This window comes from Hemitrygon akajei, chromosome 31, assembly GCF_048418815.1.
Source record: "Hemitrygon akajei chromosome 31, sHemAka1.3, whole genome shotgun sequence".
In the NCBI taxonomy this organism is placed as follows: Eukaryota; Metazoa; Chordata; class Chondrichthyes; order Myliobatiformes; family Dasyatidae; genus Hemitrygon; species Hemitrygon akajei.
The window spans coordinates 6,024,703-6,046,489 of NC_133154.1; the positions used below are offsets into that span (position 1 = coordinate 6,024,703).

The window sequence follows — 21,787 nt, forward strand, 5'->3', positions numbered from 1 at the left end:
CGGAGTTCGCACGTTCTCACTGCAACCGTGTCGGTGCACTAGTTTGGTAAGTTAGTTCGAGACTGTGAATTGCCCCTAGTGCACCAGTGAATGGTGCCCTTCAGCCCACCTGATCCATGCTGAGCAAGATGCCCAACCCAAAGTAATGGAATCTGGGGAAGCTGATGAGAATGGGTTGAGGTTAATGCAGGGTCAGTATAAATGAACAGTTAACGGTTGTTCAAAGTTCAAAGTAAATTTTATTATCGAAGTACATATATGCCACCATACCCAACCCTGAGATTCTTTTTCCTGTGGGGTAAATTTATAGCACAGTAACTCTAAAAGGATCAATGAAAGATCAACCAGAGTGCAGAAGACAACAAACTGTGCAAATGCAAATATAAATAAACAACAATAAATAACAAGAACGTGAGATAATGAGATAAAGAGTCCTTAAAGTGAGATCATTGGTTGTGGGAACATCTCAAGTGAGTGTAGTTTTTCCTTTTGTTCAAGAGCCCATTGGCTGAGGGGTAGTAACTGTTCCTGAACCTGGTGGTGTTATTGCTGAGGCTCTTGTACCTTCTACCTGATGGCAGCAGCGAGAAAAGAGCATGGTCTGGGTGATGAGGATCCCTGACGATGGATGCTGCTTTCCTGTGACAGTGTTTCATGTAGATGTGCTCAATGGTTGGGAGGATTTTACCCAAGATGTACTGGGCCGAATCCACTATCTTTTGTAAGATTTTTCATTCCAAGGCATTGGTGTTTCCATTCCAGGCCGTGATGCAGCCAGTCAGTGTACTCCCCACTATACATCTATAGAAGTTAGCCAAAGTTTTTGATGTCATGTCGAATCTCCTGGGGAAGTAGAACCACTGCTGTGCTTTTTTCACAGTAACATTTAGATGTTGGGTCCAGCACACGTGCCCAGAAATGTAACAAACAAGAATATAGGGTTACTAACCCTCTCCACTTATAATCCTCTGAGGAGGACTAGCTCATGGACCTCTGGTTTCCCGCTCCTGAAGTTTACAATCAGTTCCTAGGTCTTGTTGACATTGAGTGAGAGACTGTTGTTATTACACCACTCAGCCAAATTTTCAACCTCCCTCCTGTATGCTGATTCATCACCACCTTTGATATGGCCCACGTGACAAGATGAAGGAATTGTTTCATTGTTATAACACCTTACAATTCTATGACATTAGTTGGATTCTAACTGCTTCCACTCAGTTTTGACAAGAAGTCTTTTTTAAACTGAATCAAAATTATGAAACTCTTGTTGGAGTACTTAAACCTTAGACTGAGTTTGAATGTTTCAGATACTATTTCAGAGACGCAAGCAGAGGAGACCTAGGAACAGCAGTACCATAGCAAAATGACTTAATTAATAGCTTTTACACAGATCTTGTGACCCAAATTCCACCATGGACATCCCAAACCTGGGACAAGGAGGAAAGTTGGTCATAGGGTTAACAAACTAATCCCATAAAGATCCGGAGCAATGGAAGCTCCAGAGGCCCTCACCCTGGGAGAGGAAAGATCTTCAAAGATGGGTTACACCTGGGAATGGTTTGAAAGACTGGCCCAGCACAGGGGACTCTGTCGGTGGCCTCTGCCCCTGCGGAAGTGATGGGCTTGAGTGTGACCCAACCAAAACTTGAGCTCGGGAATTTAAATTGTAAATTAATTAGCTTGAAGTAAAGCACTTGTATCAGGAAAGATTACCACAAAGCCACCCATAATGAAAATCTTGGGGTTATTTCTCAGCGCCTTCCTCACTGAATTTCCATGAAGGGTGGGGAACGCAAGGAGAACCATTACTTTAGGCCTCCTGACTTTCTTCCTGATATTAAGGTGATTGAAAATCTGAAGCAAAGAGCTTATGTCAAGAAAGATTACCATAAAACCACCAACAATGAAAATCTTGGGATTATTTATCATTCCATCTAGGTAGACTGGCAACCTGATGGCATTTCTCCTTCCATTATTTTTTTCTCTTGCTGATTTTCCCCTCCCCCTTCCCTCTTCTTCGATTCACTACTCTGGCCACTTACCTCTTCTCCTCACCTGCCTATCACCTCCCCCCCCCCCCCAGTGCCCCTCACTCTTCCCTTTCTCCCATGGTCCATTCTCCTCTCCTATCAGATTCCTTCCTTTCCAGCCCCTTTGCCTTTCCCACCCACCTGCTTCACCTATCACCTTCTAGCTTGTTCTCCTCCCCTCCCCACCCCCCCCCACACACACACACACACACAAACACACACACACACACACACACACAACCCCCCCCCCCCCTTTATTCTGGCATCTTCTCCCTTCCTTTCTAGTCCTGATGAAAGGCCTCGGGCTGAAACATCGACTGTTTATCCATTTGCATAGATGCTGCCTGACCTGCTGAGTTCCTCCAGCATTTTGTGTGTGTTGATCAAAGAATAGAACTGTTGAAAACTTTCAGACAACCCATGAGGTTTATAATAGTGAGAATGTAAAAACAAGAAATAGGAGAGGGAGGGTCTGCTATGTAACACAACAGTACTGAAAGCATTGAGTACAATTTTTTTCCTGCCCATTGCGTCACTGGCATTTAGGGCACCAATGAAAGTCCTCCATCTCTGGCGGTGTTCAGGGCTTCCTTCATCGTGTCAGTAGCTTCCTCTCAGTTTTCACTACCGTCAGTCATGCAAGTCCCGGGTGGAGGCTCAGGAATACCGTCGCACTCAGATGTAGAAAAATTCTTCGTTGCTGTTTCCGTAACAAATTTGTTTGACCAGTCAGGGTTGTTAGCCCCGAGCTGAACCCCTGCACCTGGAGGACCGGTGGACCACTCTCACTCTGGGCTCTACCCTTTGACCTGTTTGGCGTGGGTGACCCTACCAAGAGCCAAAGCATAAAGCCCTGACTCCAGCCAACTCAGCCCTCTGGGTCGTCGAGGCACACAGGCCTCCAAATCACAACAAGGTTGTGGACCTCTTGGAGGATTGACTATGAATGTAAGAAGTAAAGAACTGTATATATTCCTGTAAATAATTTTCACTCTGTATTCCTAGACTCTGCCCGGCACTTCCAGTCACTGAAGTGATGCTGTTGTGCTTTTGATGAATGGTGACCCCTCGGTTGTTCACGACAGGGGACGTGGAGGTGATAACACCATCAAAGGTCAAGGATAGGTCGTAGAGTCATAGAGGACCACAGCACACTGACAGGCTCTTCAGCTCATCTAGTCTATGTGTCAAAATGTTAGGCATAGTCCCATTGACCCACAGCCCTCCATATCCCTCCCATCCATGTACCTATGCAAATTTCTCTTAAACTATGCAATCGAACCCACACCCACCATTTCCACTGGCAGCTTGTTCCACACACACACCAGTCTCTGAGTGAAGAAGTTCCCTTTAAATATTTCACCCTTCACCCTTAACCCATGACCTCTAGTCCTAGTTTCACCGAAACTCAGTGGGGAGAAAAGCCTGCTTGCTTTTACCCTGTCTATGCCCCTGATAATTTTGTGTAGCTCCAGCAAATGTCCTCTCATTTCCCTACACTCCGGGGAATAAAGTCCTCACCCGTTCAAAGTTTCAAGGTACGTTTAATATCAAAGTATGTATACCTCATACAACCTTTTTGCAGGCAGTCACTAAATAAAGAAACACAATAGAAAAAACCCACACAGCAAAGACCGTCAAACACCCGAAAAAGAACAAACCTGGCAAACAATAAAAGTGTAAATGAATAATACACCAAACATGAACCGTAGGGTCCCTGGAAGTGAGTCCACAGCCACAGAGTCAGATAACACTTTCCCAATAACCCAGGTCAAGTCCGGGAACATCCACTGTACCCTTTCAATCATCCTGGTAGCTTTCCTGTAGGTAGATGCTCAGACTCTAATGTTGGAGAGAGCCCAGCAGAGTGTAAAGTACTGAAATTAAACCAAAGAACACCTCTGGAAAACACAGGCAGGGAAAACACACACACAATGCCGGAGGAACTCAACAGGGCAGGCAGCATCTATGCAAATGAATAAACAGTCGATGTTTCAGCCCGAGGCCTTTCATCAGGACTGGAAAGGAAGGGAGAACATTACAAAATGTTTCATAAGAATAAAGAGAACAAGAAAACATCTAAGGAAGTAATAGGGACTATGAGCTATTTACTGGCTTGGGGGCAGAGGATGTAGATAAGTTTATTGGAGCTGCCTTCACGTATCTGGAACGTTGCCAACATTGTGGTTAAAGAGGAAGAGCGTGAAACATTGTTTGTCATAAACAATTGTTTGTCATAAAGGGCTTGTTACCTTTGGATAAGCCACAAGCCTGAATGAATAATATCCTGGGGTTTTAAAACATACACCAAGTGGCCATTTTATTAAGTCCACCTGCAGACCTGCTTGTTAATGCAAATGATCTAATCAGCCAATTGTTAGGCAGCAACTCAATGCACAGCTTTGGTCAAGAGGTTCAATTGTTGTTCAGCAAATCTCAGAATGGGGACAAAATGTGATCTAAATGAATCCACACAGTCTCTTCCCTTCCACCCCACTGTTTAATTCAGGCATTTCCCCCCCCCCCCACCTTCAATTCCTGATGAAGGGTCTCAGCCCAAAACGTTGAATGTTTACTTTTTTCCACAGACGCTGCCTGGCCTGCTGAGTTTCTCCAGCATTTTGTGCGTGGTGCTTTGGATTTCCAGCGTCTGAAGGTTTTCTTCATGTTTGTGATTTACCACTTGGCCCTTGAGAGAGTGGGTTCAGGGTCCGGTGGCACAGAATGTGAAGCAACTGGGGACCCTTCACTGCTGCAGCCTTCCTCCATCTTCACTGCCATTGCGATGTGTCATTATTATTCATCCACTCCGCCACTGGGATCTTGGTTGGATTCTTCTTTGTCTGAACCTCCCCTTGACCTTCCCACTATGGGTGACCCTACCAGGAGCTAAACTCCAGACAACATCGCTCTCGGAATCTCAGAAACTCACAAGCCCCTCCGCCACGATAAGGTGACAAAGCTATACAACCAGCAACTCCATGCATAAAAGCACGCTGACATGGTCACGAGGTTCAGTTGTTGTTTGGACCAAACGTCAGAACGGGGAAGAAATGTGGCTCTGTTGGCGTCAGACAGGGTGGTTTGAGTATCTCAGAAACTGCTGATCTCCTGGGATTTTCATGCACAGCCGTCTCTAGAGTTTACAGAGAATGGTGCGAAAAACAAAAACCGTTCAGTGAGTGGCAGTTCTGTGAGTGAAAATGCCTCGTTAATGAGAGAGGTCAGAGGAGAATGGCCAGACTGCTTCAAGTTGACAGGAAGGTGACAGTAACTCAAATAACCACATGTTACAACAGTGGTGTGCAGAAGAGCATCTCTGAATGCACACCATGTTAAACCTTGAAATGGATGGGTTACAGCAACAGAAGACCTCACCGGGTCCCACTCTTGTACCTAACAAAGTGGCCAGTGAGTGTACATGGAAATGTACATTATGAGGTAGTGTCTGATCCAAACGTCACCTCGCTCAGTACTCCTGTTGACTCACAGTCACCCTTCAACCCCGTAGCTCAAAGTCAAAGTAAATTTATCATCGAAGTATTTATGTTACCATATACAACCCTGAGATTCAGTTTCTTGCAGGCATTTACAGGAAAATAAAGAAATATAATAACATTTATGAAAAAAGCTAAACATAAAGACTGACGGTCAACAGATGTGCAAAAGAAGACAAATTGTGCAATTAGTAAATAAATACCATTCAGCAAATATACACGGAGTGCTGTCGCAGGAAAGCAGCATCCATCGTCGGGGACCCCCACCACCCAGAGTGTGCTCTCCTCTCTCCGTTGCCATCAGGAAGAAGGTACGGGAGCCTCAGGACTCGCACCACCAGGGTCAGGAGCAGTTCAGCAAAGAACTGGTTTTTTTCGCTTTAAAGAAATTCAAACATTTCTTTAAAGCTATGAAACTGGTTCCTGAACCCACGGGAATAACTTCTCAGTCGCCTTCACTTCAACACACACAAAATGCTGGAGGAATTCAGCAGACCAGGCAGCATCTATGGAGGGGAATAAACGGTTGATGTTTCAGGCCATGGTCCTTCATCAGGACTGGAAAGGAAGGGAGAAGAAGGCTGGTCTCCAACATCCACAGGCTTAGTAGGAAAGCTATCCAGATTCCCACTTCCCTTTGAAGGAACACTTCCTGATTTCCATGCCTGAACAATTAAACCCCAGTGATCTGATATGCTGAAGTTATCGAACAGAAGACCCATTCTCGTCTCTCCTACGTAGCATGGCGTAGTGCTTAGTGCAATGCACTAGAGAACCAGCGATCATTGATCAGGGTTCAATTCCGACTGCCGTGCGTAAGGAGTTTGTACTTTCTCCTCGTGGCCAAGTGGGTGTCCTCTGGGTGCTCTAATTTCCTCCCACATTCCAAAAGGATGCCCAGGTTAGTGTTAGCAAGTTGTGGGAATGCCAGCTCGATGTCACTTGCAGGCTGCCCCCATCACCCCCTCAGACTGTATTGGTTGTAGATGCAAACGATGCATTCCATCAACACACACAAAATGCTGGTGGAACGCAGCAGGCCAGGCAGCATCTATAGGAAGAAGCACTGTCGATGTTTCAGGCCGAGACCCTTAGTCAGGACTAACTGAAAGGAAAAATAGTAAGAGATTTGAAAGTAGGAGGGGGAGGGGGAAATCCAAAATGATAGGAAAAGATGTGGGGGGTGGGGAGGGGTGAAGCTAAGAGCTGGAAAGGATCTTGGCAAAAGGGCTGTAATAGCGGGTCTGGGTCAAAATATGATTGAAAAGGGCCGAAGAAATTATAGATGGGGAGCAGTGAGAGAGGGTTTCACTGAACTCCCGTCGAAGAGAAGATTTAAACTTCTTTAGTGTAGGCATCACTGGCAGAGGCTTCACAGTAGAACTTAAATGCAAACACGAGGAATCTCTTACTATCTTTTCTTTCAGTTAGTCCTGACGAAGGGTCTCGGCCCAAAACACTGACTGTGCTTCTTCCTATAGATGCTGCCTGGCCTGCTGCGTTCCACCAGCATTTTGTGTGTGTTGCTTGAATTTCCAGCATCTGCAGATTTCCTCATTGTCGATGCCTTTCATCGTATGTTTTGATATAAGTGTGACAAATAAAGAATTATCCTTGTATTATTTTAATTTAATCAGCCTGAGAACCTTCTTCAGGACTGAAGAGAAAGGGGGAAGATGCCAGAATAAAAATGTAGAGGGAGGGGAAGGAGGTCTAGCTGGAAGGTGGTAGGTGAAGAAGAGGAAAGAGGCCAGAGTGGAGAATAGGAGAGGAGAGGGTGAAGATCAAAAAGTACAAGAAGGAGAAATCAATATCCTTGCCATTAGGTTGGAGGCTACCCAGACAGAATATGCTGCTTCTCCACCTCGAGGGTGGCCTCATATATACACAAGAGGAGGCCGTGGACTGAAATATTGGAATGGGAAAAGGAATTGGTATTAAGATGTTTGGCCATCAGGGTGTTCTGCTTTTAGCAGATGGAGCAGATGTGCTCAACTTCACTTGCCCCATTATTGGACTCACTTTCAAGGACTCTTCGTCTCGTGTTGTCGATATTTATTGCTTATATATTATTATTTCTTTATTTTTGTAATTGCACAGTTTGCTGTCTTTTGCACACTGGTTAAACACTCACATCCTCGTCCCTAAACCTCAACCTGACCCCTAACTCACCTCTTTGTCCCCAAAACCATCCTTACGAATCAAAAAAACTATTTAAAAATGACAAAGTCTGAGCTGCAACAACAGAGGTTTCAGCTCAGCACCGCGGACCAAGGCCATGACTACGCCAGAGTATTCTGAATTTTACAATTATACCTTGCTATTATACAGTATACTTAATAATAGCTTCTAACATTTTCCCAACAACAGACGGTAATAAACTGACCTGTAGTTTCCTGCTTCATATTCCCCTCCCTTCCTGAATAAAGGCATTGCTTTTGCTATTTTGCAACGGAATTGAAGCTTTTCCAAACTTGGGGATCTTTAAGAAATTCAAATCAAATGCAAAAAACCATCTCTCTACCCGTTCCGTTTAAGGCCTTCAATGAGGTCTGCCAGAACCCGAGGCAGAGGCTGCAATTTGCTCCGTGTCACTTCCCCTGTGATTTCCCTTGAGTTCCTCCCTCCACTCCAGCTCCCCAAGGAGGAAATTGCAAAGGCTCTGACCATTATTTTTCCACTCAGCCTCGTATCAGGAGTGGTGCCAAAGTACTGTAGTTGTGCTGTTGTTTGAACAGGGAGGAGTAAGCAGGGGCCAGTTAAGTTAGTTTCAATACTGGACAAGTTAAATGTGATAAATAAATACAAGAAATAGAAGCAGCAGCAGAAAATTTAACCCTCTGCCAGACAATGGGATATAGAATTTTACAGCCCAGAACAGGCCTTTCGGCCCACAATGTTGTGCCAACCATTTAACCTACCCTGAGATCAATTTAATCCTTCCCTCCCACATCGCCCTCCATTTTTCTTTCATCTATGTACCTATCTAAGAGCCCCAAAAATGTCCCAGATGTATCTGTCTCTACCACCACTGCACTCCACGCACCCTCCTCTCTCTAACTTAGCTCTGACATTCTCCCATGAGGCCCTCCGTCGGTCGGGCCTCATGGGGGGGATGTTGCATCCCAGCTGGCTACGGGATATGCGAGCCAGGGCAGCACGTACAGAGAGCGAACTGTTGCCCATGTAGCAAGTTCCCCCCCCCCCCCCCACACACACAGCTGATGAATCCAAAGAAATGGCAGAGTTTGACACCAGTAGCATGGCAGGAGTTGCCAATCAGTGTTGAACGCCAAGTAGGACTGCCTTAGGGACTCCAGCTCTGGATCTTTCCCTTGGGGTTTAGTCCCGGAGCCTTCTCCATGAATGGGTACAGCCACAAGGCAGTGGAGGATTGAAATCAGAGTTCTCCTTCTCCTAGATGAGCTGCCAACCACTGCTGACGAGCCCCAGCTGCCTGAAGCCACTGGTTTAACGGTGCCAGTAACCCAACTTTACCAAATGGTTTTGCTAGGCTTAGTAGCTAAGCCACACATGAAGGCCAGGAGCTGGACTTGGTTGTCAGTGGTTATTTGAGATGCACGCCATTGGGAACATTTAATAGGCAGTGGGAGCTTATCCCCACCACCATCTCTGTCACTGACAGCTTTAAGGACTCGATAGCCTATACTTACCTTAATCACCTTAAAATTATCCCCCCTCATCTTATTTGGCCAACAATCTCTCTGATCCCCTGCCACTGGCCAGGAAGTACCACAGCATTAGGCCAAGAACTGTTAGGATGGGAAACAGCTTCTTCCCTCGGGCAGTGAGATGACTGAACTCCCTGCCACACCCAGGTCTCATCGCGTATGAAGCGCCCTCAGCGTTGTACTGTTTACTTTTCAACTTGTGTCATAAATGCTCCTTATTATTTGTTAATTTAGTCGTGGTAATGTTACTTTACGTGTTGTGGGTGTGTGAGTGATATGTACCGTGTGGTGCACCCTGGTCCGGAGGAACATTGTTTAGTTTGGTGGCGTACATGTGTACGGTTGAATGACGATAAAGTTGAGCTTCAACTTGATTAGACATTTCCACCCTGGTAGCCACTAGTCACCAGCAGCCAACCAGTCTTCCCACTCTTGGCTTTCAGCCAGTCAGCCAATCTTCTGACTATGCTAGTATGTTTTTGACTGGGAAGAGTTGGATTGCTTGATATGATGGGTTACATACTTCAAATAGACCAGTGTTAGGTAATCTTTTTTGGAAAATATAAGGAACCAAAGAAATGTATAATAAATAATTGGATACAGAGAAGTGTGGAGAAACAGAGGTCACAGATCCTTAAGAGTTAGGATGTTTTAAATCATTAATCAAAATTCAGAATACAACTAACAGGAGATTATGCTGAACCTGCAGCCACCATCATCTGATCTCTGTCACGTTCTACACCCGATCGATTGAGAGATCCTGGTACTTTGCTGTCTCTGAGAAAAATTCCAGGAGGCGAGTGGCCTCGAGGTGGAGAAGCGGAGAGACGGGGCAGGCGCTCAGCGCCAGCGACCTGCCTCTTGCTCGCTGCTGCGACGGATCTCTCGCTCGCTGCCCCCGAGAGAAGACCTTTGCGTTCGAGCGGTCTCTCTCTATCCCTCAATGCACTCAGACGATGTTACCAAACTTCTGCAATTTATGGGCTGTTGACTGTCATTCAAATTAGACTCCTTCAATTTTAGTTTTATATATATATTCTGTGTTTTCTCCCATGCTTTCTTGTTACTATTTGGCGTGATTTGTTAGTTTTTCTGCGTGGGGGGGAGGGTTTGATTTTGCCATTTGTAAGATTTTTTCTCCTGGTGGGTTGATGTCGTTTTGCTGTTTGCGTGATTTTTTTGCATGTACGGCCGCGGGGGGTGGTGGGGGGGGAGGTGGTGCTTCTCAACGACAACCATTGATTTCTTTGTTTCGTAAATACCTGGAGAAGGCAAACCTCAGAGTTGTTTTACTGCGTATGCAGTTTGATGATAAATGAACTTTCGATCCTTTTTCAAGCCGTTATAGGAAAGATGTGATTGATCTGGAGATGTACGAGAATGTTGCCAGAATTGAAACATTTCCACTGAGAGGAAGATGGGATCCAAACAGGACATACATGGTAAATGGCAGAGCACTGAAGAATGCAGTAGAACAGAGTGATCTAGGAATAATGGTGCATAGTTCCCTATCCCATGTGGATAGGGTGGTGAAGAAAGCTTTTGGTATGCTGGCCTTTATAAATCAGAGCATTGAGTATAGGAGTTGGGAGGTAATGTTAAAACTGTACAAGGCATTGGTAAGGCCGAATTTGGAGTATTGTGTACAGTTCTGGTCACCGAATTATAGGAAAGATGTCAACAAAATAGAGAGAGTACAGAGAAGATTTACTAGAATGTTACCTGGGTTTCAGCACCTAAGTTACAGGGAAAGTTTGAACAAGTTAGGTCTTTATTCTTTGGAGCGTCGAAGGTTGAGAGGGGACTTGATAGAGGTATTTAAAATTATGAGGGGGATAGATAGAGTCGATGTGGATAGGCTTTTTCCATTGAGAGTAGGGGAGATTCAAACAAGAGGACGAGTTGAGAGTTAGGGGGCAAAAGTTTAGGGGTAACATGAGGGGGAATTTCTTTACTCAGAGAGTGGTAGCTGTGTGGAACGAGCTTCCAGTAGAAGTGGTAGAGGCAGGTTCAGTATTGTCATTTAAAGTAAAATTGGATAGGTATATGGACAGGAAAGGAATGGAGGGTTATGGGCTGAGTGCGGGCCAGTGGGACTAGGTGAGAGTAAGCGTTCAGCAAGGACTAGAAGGGCCGAGATGGCCTTTTTCTGTGCTGTAATTGTTATATGGTTTATATGGATCATTCTACCTGCCGAGTTTTCGAGGATTTTCTGCTCTTATTTGTATATATAAGTTTGCGCCTCCTCTTTAGCTGATTGGAGGAGAATGGGAGTGATGAACTGTGTGAGGCAACACTGGGGGAGATAGAATAAACGGGGAGCCGTGACTTAGTCTCACACAGAGGCTGACATCTTGTGTCATCACTGATTAACTCACTCGTTCCTCAACACACTTATCCGTGCACGAGGAGAACAGTACGACCCCTGTCATCAAACTGTTCTGAAGAGTGAGCCAAGAAATGACATCCTTTTCCCGAAGTTGACTGATAGATACACAGAGGGCGTCGTGGCAGTGTAGTGGTTAGCACGACGCTTTACAGTGCTGTCAACCCGGGTTCAATTCCCAATACTGCCTGCAAGGAGTTCGTACGTTCTCCCCGTGACTGCGTGGGTTTGCTCCGGTTTCGTCCCTCAGTCCGAAGTCGTGCAGGTTAGTAGGTTAATAGGTCATTGTAAATTGTCCCACGATTAAGCCAGGGTTAAGTCGGTGGGTTGCTGTACGGCACGGTTCGAAGGGCCAGAAGGGCCTATTCCACACTGTATTTCAATAAATCAATAAATTCTGACCTCGTGTATGATCAAATTCCTGATTTGCATAATCGAACACTGTGATAATCCAGGTATTAATAGTCAATAGAACCTGCACGTTAAAGGCTAATAGTACTTCAGAATTACTAAAATAACTGGCCAATAGTGTCATCCTAGAATCCTTTGTTTACATTCTTATCTTGTCTTGGTATGTCAAGTGGCTGTGGTCCCCTGCTGTATCAATGCTCTTCAAGACCTCTCTTGCCTGGCCTGTCTACCCACGATCTATAAACTATCCTTGCCTGGACATTAATTTAACCCTTGCCTTGCTTCAGTTTCCACACTGGGATCACTGAGTAAACCTGCTAACACTGTCTGTTTTATCACGGTATGAGTGGAGCCACACTGTGAACAACTTCGACTGATCCTTTACACCACACTCCTTATCGAGAAGGAAGCAGAAAGGCATTCACCCTGTTCAAGGCTGTAACCTTGCACTGGGATTTTCAATAGGAAGCGGGAGGATATGAGATGACAATCTGCTAACGGAAGGGTCTCGGTGGTAATCCCACTATCTGTACAAGACATACCGCGGAGTAGGTGACAATTCACAAGTGTCAAAAGTTAAACAATGCAGTCTGTAAAATGCAGTCCCAGTAAAGGGAATAAACAGAATCAGGGGTTTTTATCACTGACAAGCTGTATGTTATGAAACATGTAGGTAAATTACTAAGTCAGCATGAAGGGTCTTGGCCTGAAGTGTCGACTCTTTATTCCTCTCCATAGATGCTGCCTGACCTGCCGGGTTCCTTGTGTATTGTGAAATTTGTTGTTTTGTGGTGTAGGTTTTCGCAAATAAAGTGGCAGAGGTGCTTTATGTTTACGTAAAGATGTAGCAACTCATTTATTGAACACCAACAGAAAAACGGAACAGAAAGTCCTTTATGTAACTACCTCCTCACGTCAGTCCAGCCTCTTAAAGTGAACCCCAGCCCGATGCTGGCAACTGTGAATTCTCTACCTTTTCACCAGTTCCATTGCCTCCCATAAGACATAAAAATTACCCAAAGTTACAATAACTAGTGCAAAAGAAGAATATCAAAGAATTGCTCGAGGGTTCATGGACTGATGGCGGAGGAGAAGACTCTGTTGCAGAAGTGTTGAGGGGCTTCAGGCTCCTGTACCTTCTCCCTGAGTGTAGCAACGAGAAGAGGGCATGTCCTGGGTGGTGAGGATCCTTAACGATGAATGACGCCTTCTTGAGGCAGTGCCTCTTGAGGATGTCCTTGAAGAAGAGGAAGGTTGTGCCCGTGAAGGAACTAGATGAGTCTTCAACCCTCCGCTGTCTCTTTTGATGTTGCTCATCGGAGCTGCCAAAACATGGCATTTTATATGCAGCTCTCAAGCGAAGCATTAAGTACTCCCATTCAGAACGATTGCAGACAGAATAGTACTCTTCGGTTTGGAATTGTATTGGAAGATTGTCTCCCACGCAGACCAGGTACAAGGAGGAAACCTCAAATGGTTCTTCTACAGCTTCCGTGACCTCTGAACCCCCGTGAAATGGTTTACAGCCAATAAGATAGGTGCAATCTCCATTAAAATGTAAGAAATGCGCCTCCACATATTTTGACAGATGTACCGTGGAGAGTATTTTAACTGATTGCATCACCAGCTGGTTTGGAGGGGCCACTGCACAGGATCAGAAAAAAAGCTGCAGGGAATTGTAAGCTCAGCCAGCCCAGACATGGGCACTAACCACCTCAACGTCCTGGATGCCTTCTGTCCTGTGCGAGGGTGGGGGGGCGTGGCATATTTGCTGGTCAAAACCCTTTTCTGTCGTGATTGGTCAGTTTAAAATCTGCAGCTGCTCTTTGCATTGGCTGGCTTGCATGCCACGGCACCTAGTGTCCAGTTTCAAACACCTCGGGAGTATAAAGAATAGCACGTGAGAGATTCTACCTCTCCTTTCATCCCCAGAACCAGTGGGAAGGCACGCTCCGCGCGCATTTTTAACCGTTTGCTGAATATTTAGTTCTGCACTTTGTGTAACTTGGGGGAATGCTTGGTCAAATTTTTCACTGTTTGTAATTAAATGATTAATATGCTAACTCACATTCAGTGTTTTCTCCCTCATTCACCAAACCCGCGAACCTGCTTCAATGTTGCACCTTCAAAGGGCGATGCCTCAAAAAGATGGCATATGTCATTGTGGACCCCCCATCACCCAGGACATGCCCTCTTCTCATTGCTATCACCATGGAGGAGGTACAGGAGCCTGAAGGCACATACTCAATATTTCAGGAACAGCTTCTTCCCCTCCGTCATCAGATTTCTGAATGGGCAATAAGTCCATCTACACTATCTTAAATTTTTTTCTTCTTCTTTGCTCTCATTTTTGCAATATTATTTAATTTTTATATATATTGCACAATGTAATTTATAGTGTTTTCATTATTAGGTATTGCAATGTACTGCTGCCTCAAAGCAACAAATTTCACAACATACGCCTGTGACGTTAAACCTGATTCTGATTCTGAGATTTAGAAGTTGGAAAGGGTGAGTGGCTTCAAGTTCCTGGGTTGTCAACGTCTCGGAAGATTTCTCCCTGGCCCGGTATGTTGATGCAATCACGCCAAAGACATGCCGGCAGCTATGTTGCATTAGGGGTTTGAAGACTTTTGACACGTCAAAAAAGACCCTAGCAAATTTCTACCAATGTACCATGAAGAACGTCCTGACTCATTACATCACCGTCTAGTATGGCGGCCGCAGCGCACAGGATTGGAAAAAGCTGCAGAGGGTTGTAAACTCAGCCAGCTCCATCAAGGGCAAAAGCCTCACCTCCACCAAGGACATCTTCAAAAGACAATGTCTCAAGAAGGCAGCATCCATCATTAAGGACCCCCATCACCCAGCTTCTTCCCCTCTGCCATCAGATTTCTGAAAAGTCCATGAACACTACCTCACTATTTTGATCTCTTTTTGTACTATTTAGCAGTAAATTATATCTTACTAACAAGGCAAAAGAGACCACAGAATAAGAGAGAACAGGTACTCAGCTCGACAAGGTAACTGAAGGCTAACAGTTGAGGTTGGATGGTTCGTAGGAGTGAACAAGGACTGTAGATGAGACCTGGGTCTAAATAGGTTGCAGGTGATGAGTTGGAAACAAGTGGCGGGGGGCTCCTGCTAACTGGGTAGAGATGGGAGGTGCCTGCCAGTGCAGGCCTGACCTGAAGGCATGCAGACATATTTTGGGATGTTATCTTGAAGTTGTGCAAGACATTGATGAGGGCTAATTTAGAGTAATATGTTCAGTTTTGGTCACCTACTTACAGGAAAGATGTAAATAAGGTTGAAAGATTACAGACAAAAATTACAAGGATTTTGTCGGGTCTGGAATTATGAGGAAAGTTTGAATAAGTTAGGACTGTATTCCTTGGAATGCAAGAGTTTGAGAGGAGATTTGATAGAGGTATACAGAATTATGAGGGAGTAAATGCAAGCAGGCTACTTCCACTGAGGTTGGTTGGGACTATAACCAGAGATCATGGGTGAAGGGGGAAAGGTGAAAAGTTTAAGGGGAACATGAGGGAAAACTTCTTTATTCAAAGAGTCACGAGAGTATGGAATGAGTTGCAGGCACAAGTGATGCATGCGAGCTCGATTTCAAACGAGTCCCGTCCCCCCCCCCCCCCCCCCGTTTCCTTCTGCAGTCCAAAAACATACAGGTTAGTTGGTTAATTGGTCATTATAAATTGTCCTGTGATTAAGTGAGGGTTAAATCGGGGTTACTGGGTGGCACAGTTTGAAGGGCCAGAAAGGCTTATCCCCTGTTGTATCTCTAAATAAACAAAAAAGTTAGTCAATGGTACAACACTGGAACAGGCCCTTTGGCCCACAATATTTTGCCAAACCGATTAAATTAGTAATAAAATTTCCAATTAAATTAATCCCTTTGCCTACACAAGGTCTATATCCCTCCATTTCCCTCCTATTCATATGCCTATATAAACACTTCTTAAAAGTCCCTAATGTATAGTACCACACAGAAGTCTTAGACACACATATATATATAAGTAGTTAGGGTACCTACGACATTTGCACAGTACTGTAGTAATTTTATATATATCGCACTGTACTGCTGCCACAAACAAAAAATCAAATTTCATGACATATATGAGTGAAGATAAACCTGATTCTCATATGGGTCTTTATTGCGGTAAGTGAGTGGGAAGGGGACAGGGAGAGGGGAATCATGGTTAGGAAAAGGGGAAGGGAGAGGGGAGGGAGTGGGAAGCACCAGAGAGAAATTCTGTAATGATCTATAAACCAATTATTTGGAACCTAGTGACCGTGCCTGGAGTCTGAGGGCTTTGTGTGTCTGCACCCCTGCCTGGCACTCCTTCTCTGCCACACGTCCCACACTCCTCCCAACATCCTTTGCTCTCACCAGGTTTACCATCTTGCTCTCTGCTCCATGTTGACAAATACAATACTGTGCAGCAATCTTAGGCATCCTAACTCTGTGTGTGTGTGTGTGTGTGTGTGTGTGTGTGTGTGTGTGTGTGTGTGTGTGTGTGTGTGTGTGTGTGTGTGTGTGTGTGTGTGTGTGTGTGTGTGTGTGTGTGTGTGTGTGTGTGAGTGATGCACCATCAATAACTCTCTGAGATGTGAGGTGAGATATCGGCTTTTATTGACTGGAAGAAAGAACAAGCAGCAATTGACCACCACGCTACATCCTGGAGACTGAGGGCAGGGCTCAGGCCTCAATCGCCTTTATACCGGGGTCTGTGGGAGGAGCCACGGTCTGTGGGAGAAACCACAGGAGCAGTCAAGGGGGGGGGGGGGTGGGAGGGGCATGTCCAGACAGGTATATGTAGTTCACCACAGTGTGTGTGTGTGTGTGTGTGTAAAAGACTTTTGCACAGTACTGTATCTGCCTCTGAAGCCTCTCTTCATTGTCTTCACAAACCATACCACCACCCAGCTTCATGTTATCGGTAAACTCAGACATATTTCACCTGGCTGCCCCTCATTCAAGTCATTCATGAAAGCCATGAGCAGTTGGGATTCCGACGTCCATTCATGCATGGTTACAACCTCCCTATCCCAAAGTGACCTCTTCATTCCTGCATCCTGTCCATTAAGCAATCCTCAGTCCAGGCCAGTATATCACCCCAAGGACAGACTGTTTAATTTCACTTATTAACAGTTCTGTATGTCACCTTCTCAAAGGTGTAAGTCTATATACACCCATTACCCTCATGATTCTGTTAGTTACAACCCAAGACTGTCTCACTGATTGTTCCAAGACGATTTTCCTGTCATAAATCTATATTGATTATATAGAAGTCCGACGAAGTGCCCCAAGTTTTAGAGAGGGTGCGGACGAGATTTACCAGGACGCTACTGGATTAGAGAGCATGTCTTATGAGGAGAGTTTGAGTGAGCTGGGGCTTTTCTCTTTGGAACGAAGGAGGACAAGAGGTGATTTGATTAGGGTGTGCAAGATGGTAAAACACATTATTAGTGTGGCAAATCACATACTCAAGAGATTCTGCAGATGCTCGATATCTTGAGCAATGTGCACACAAAGCCGAAGGAACTAGCATGGACGGTCAGCATTTTTTTTCAGGGTGAGAAATTACTAATACGAAAGGACATAGTTTTAAAGTGATTCAAGGAAGTTTTCAGGAGCTGTTACAGTTGGGTGTTTTACACAGAATGCATGTAAAGTGCAGCCAGGAGTGACAGTGAGGCATTAACGTTAGTGATGTTTATGAGACTCTTAGGTAGGCACATGAATGAAAGAAAAATGGAGGGCTATGTGGGAAGGGTAGATTGATCATGGAGTGGGTTGAAAGGTCAGCGTGACATCATGACCGGAAGGGTCTGTATAGTACTGTTTATTCTATGTTCTAATCAATATCATAACATCAGCAAGTTTACTGATGATACTAAGCTGGGTGGCAGTGTGACATGTGATGAGGATGATAGGAGAATTCAGGGTGACTTGGATAGGCTGGGTGAGTGGGCAGATACTTGGCAGATGACGTTTAATGTGAATAAGTGTGAGGTTATCCACTTTGGGAGTAAGAACAGGAAGGCAGATTATTATCTGAACGGTGTAGCGTTAGGTAAGGGAGGAATACAAAGAGATCTCGGAGTCCTTGTTCATCAGTCACTGAAGGTGAATGAGCAAGTGCAGCAGGCAGTGAAGAAGGCTAATGGAATGTTGGCCTTTATTACAAAGGGAATTGAGTACAAGAGCAAGGAAATCCTCTTGCATTTGTACAGAGCCCTGGTGAGACCACATCTGGAGTATTGTGTACAGTTTTGGTCTCCAAGGTTAAGGAAGGACATCCTGGCTGTAGAGGAAGTGCAGCATAGATTCACGAGGTTAATTCCTGGGATGTCTGGACTGTCTTACACAGAGAGGTTAGAGAGACTGGGATTGTACACGCTGGAATTAAGGAAATTGAGAGGGGATCTGATTGAAATATATAAGATTATTAAGGGATTGGACAAGATAGAGGCAGGAAATATGTTCCAGATGCTGGGAGAGTCCAGTACCAGAGGGCATGGTTTGAGAATAAGGGGTAGGTCATTTAGGACAGAGTTAAGGAAAAACTTCTTCTCCCAGAGAGTTGTGGGGGTCTGGAATGCACTGCCTCGGAAGGTAGTGGAGGCCAATTCTCTGGATGCTTTCAAGAAGGAGCTAGATAGGTATCTTATGGATAGGGGAATCAAGGGATATGGGGACAAGGCAGGAACCGGGTATTGATAGTATCTATTGATAGTATTGTACATCAGCCATGATCTCAAAATGGTGGTGCAGGCTCGAAGGGCCGAATGGTCTACTTCTGCACCTATTGTCTATTGTCTATCATCATGTGCCATCATGTTGGCAATCATGGTCTTATGCACGGAAGAGTGAACAGTCAATGTTTCAGGACAAGACCCTTTATCAAGATGTCCCGGAGAAGGCTGTCCGCCTGAAATGTTTTTACTCTTTTCCATCGATGCTGCCTGGCCTGCTGAGTTCCTCCAGCATCTTGTGTGTGTTGCTCTGGATTTCCAGCGTCTGCAGACTTCCTTGTCTATGGTCTTATGCACGGCCGTTACTGCTCATGGCAGATCTTTCTACAGAAGTGGTTTGCCATTGCCTCCTTCTGGGCAGTGTCTTTACAAGACAGGTGACCCCGGCCGTTATCGAAACTCTTCAGAGATTGTCTTGCCTGGTGTCAGTGGTCCCATAACCAGGACTTGCGATATGCACCTGCTGTTCAAAAAGACCACCCACTTCCTGCTCCCATGCTTTGCGTGACCCTGATGGGGAGGTGGGGGTGCTGAGCAGGCACTATGCCTTGCCCAAGGGTAACCCCAGGCTAGCAGAGGGAGGGAGCACCTTACACCTCCTTCGGGAGAGACATCTCGCCACCCCGCCACCTATGTGTTCCCATACCACTTCCTTAAAAAGAGATTCAGAAATGTCCCCTCTAACTGAAGTTGTGCTGGATGATTTAAAGTTCCCTGTTTTCTCAATCCCCCCCTCTCAGAAATCTGCAAACTCAGCCAGCTCCGTCATGGGCACTAGCCACCACCGCCCAGGTCGTTACTACCATCAGGGAGGAGGTGCTGGAGCCTGAAGACACACAATCGACATTTCAAGAACAGCTTCTTCCCTTCTGCCATCAGATTTCTGAATGGAGAATAAACCCATGAACATTACCTCAGTTTCTTTTTTGCTCTCTTTTTGTTCTACTTACTTATTTTTTATTTGTATTAGTTATTGTAATTTTAAGATTTCATGTGGAATACATTATAGTAACTAAAAACTACAATAAGAGTATATATAATTCCAGCGAAAGAGCCCCCGAAGGGTACAGCGGACTAAAATCATTATTTTCCACCCAAGGAAAGAGTCCCCGCCAGTAAAATTAAAAGCAAGTTACGAGAGGAATTGTAATGAGTCCCTTTAAGGAGGGAAAAGGCTGGCGGGGAGTGGGTGAGGCGTGGGGAAGTGCTGCGGTCGCTGGTGAGCGAGGAGGGCGTTGGCTTCGGTGAGAACAGTTTGTGATCATTGCGTCTCGCAGGGGCTCGAACTCGGCAACTGGCTTCACTTCCAGGGATTCCAGGTAAGGGTCGGTTTCCCCGCTCTGTTATCTGTCTTCCACCCGCTCCCAAAGTATTGTTTTCTGGGGGGGGGGGGGGGGGGGAACGGGGGACGAGCCCTCTAAAACTTTTTAATCTTCGAGAAGAGCTGTTTAATTTTTAAACCTCCGCCTGGCTGGAGGCTCTGAGCGGACACTCCGGGTTGTGGTGACGGGCTTCATTTTCGGACAAAAATCCGTCAGCTGCCAGTCGGGGACAGAAGCTGACATCGGCACCCGGCCAGAGTGGAAGAAAACAGCTGGTTTTTAAGTGGAGTAGCGTTACGATTTTGCATCTTGTCCCCAAAGTGAGTTGTAAATTTTGACTGAAGTGGGCGAGACCCTGTTACGCTGTAGTTTATCTTCAGATCGCTTCCACGGTTTTATACAGGACCTGGAGTTCAGTAATAACGAAGCGGGTATGTAACGTTTTTTAAATCGTAATTTTCGAGTATAAATGAAACAGACGGGACATGTTTCTGCATCCTTGTTAATTTCAAAGGGAGCATTATTTATTTGGAGACGTGCGCGGTACGCCTCGCCTTTTCTTTCCGCTCGGCAGAGTTGGACGCGGGTGTTTTTTCCTCGCTTGTCTGTAAACCAGATGTTTTGAATCAAGTTTGTGTGTATTTTAAAGAGCCCCTTAGCGCCCGCGGTGGTAGGAATTTGGGACTCTGTGTGTGTGTGTTTGTGGGAGTGGGAGGGAGGGGTGTGCGTATAGTTTTGTTGGTACGAGAGAGGATGCCGTTTCAAGTTTCAGGTCGCTCTCATCGTCTCCGGGGTCGCTGCGGGGAGCTGGGTCGCCTGCGCTCCGGTCCTTTCACTCGCTGATGTCCAAGGGACGGGGCGGGGGATGAGCGTCCCTTTGCTAGTTTGGTGGTGGTGGTGGTGGTGGTGGTGGTGGGGGGGGGGGGGGGGGGGGGAGAGATCTCTTTCAAACCTACAGACTATCGAAAGCCCTAGATAGTGAGCGTGCAGAGGATGTTTCCTCTAGCGAGTGAGTTGAGCACCATAGGGCACAGTCTGAGAATACAAGGATGAGATGAGGAGTCTCTTTAGCCAGAGAGTGAAACTGTGCCCGGACAGCCGTGGGGAGACCCTCCCCGGGCTGCCCCTCAACTCCGGCCGATGCCAGGGTACCTGTGATGCATCAGGTGTGCAGCAACGCCCCGGCGAAACCTCTGCCTGCGGTTCAGGGCGCACCTCGACCGGGCGTACGGGCGAAATGGGAGAAGGTGTGAACACTGGCCAAAGCCGGGAGCGGTGTCAGACCAGCATTACTGTCTCTCTCCCCCGGACATCGACGGGTCCCGGAACAGTTTTAGATTCTCTGCAGGGTGCGCAGGTTTGGGTACATTGATACTGATAAAGTCCTTGTGAAAGGTTACGTGGAGAGGGATAATAAATCAGCCATAACGGAATGGGGGAAGAGACTCGACGGGCCGAGTGGCCTAAATCGCTCCTATGTCCTATGTTCTTCACGATGAGGTTGGAATTTGTAGTTCTGTCACCTCTTTTACCGGTTGCAAGGAGGGGTGGGGGAATACGGTCGGCGGGCATGTCGCGATGGCCTCGACACTGCAGAGAATCTGAAGCGGTTCCCGGGATCCGCCGACATCTGGAGGGATAGCGACGCTGGTCTGGTGTCGCCCCTAAGGGT

The 21,787-nt window shown here is 45.9% G+C and overlaps 1 protein-coding gene across 2 annotated transcripts in view; it reads left to right on the forward strand.

Annotated features, from left to right (window-relative positions):
* Nucleotides 1-19,965: 19,965 nt before the first annotated feature.
* Nucleotides 19,966-21,787, forward strand: part of LOC140719308 (peripheral myelin protein 22-like) — a 35,885-nt gene continuing 34,063 nt past the window's right edge. The window contains exon 1 of one of the 2 annotated variants that reach the window (XM_073033848.1): nt 19,966-20,112. The gene's annotated coding sequence lies outside the window, so the exon portion shown is untranslated. Of the gene's footprint in view, nt 20,113-20,524; nt 20,547-21,787 lie in introns of those variants that run through there. The other variant, XM_073033849.1, reaches the window with a different exon arrangement.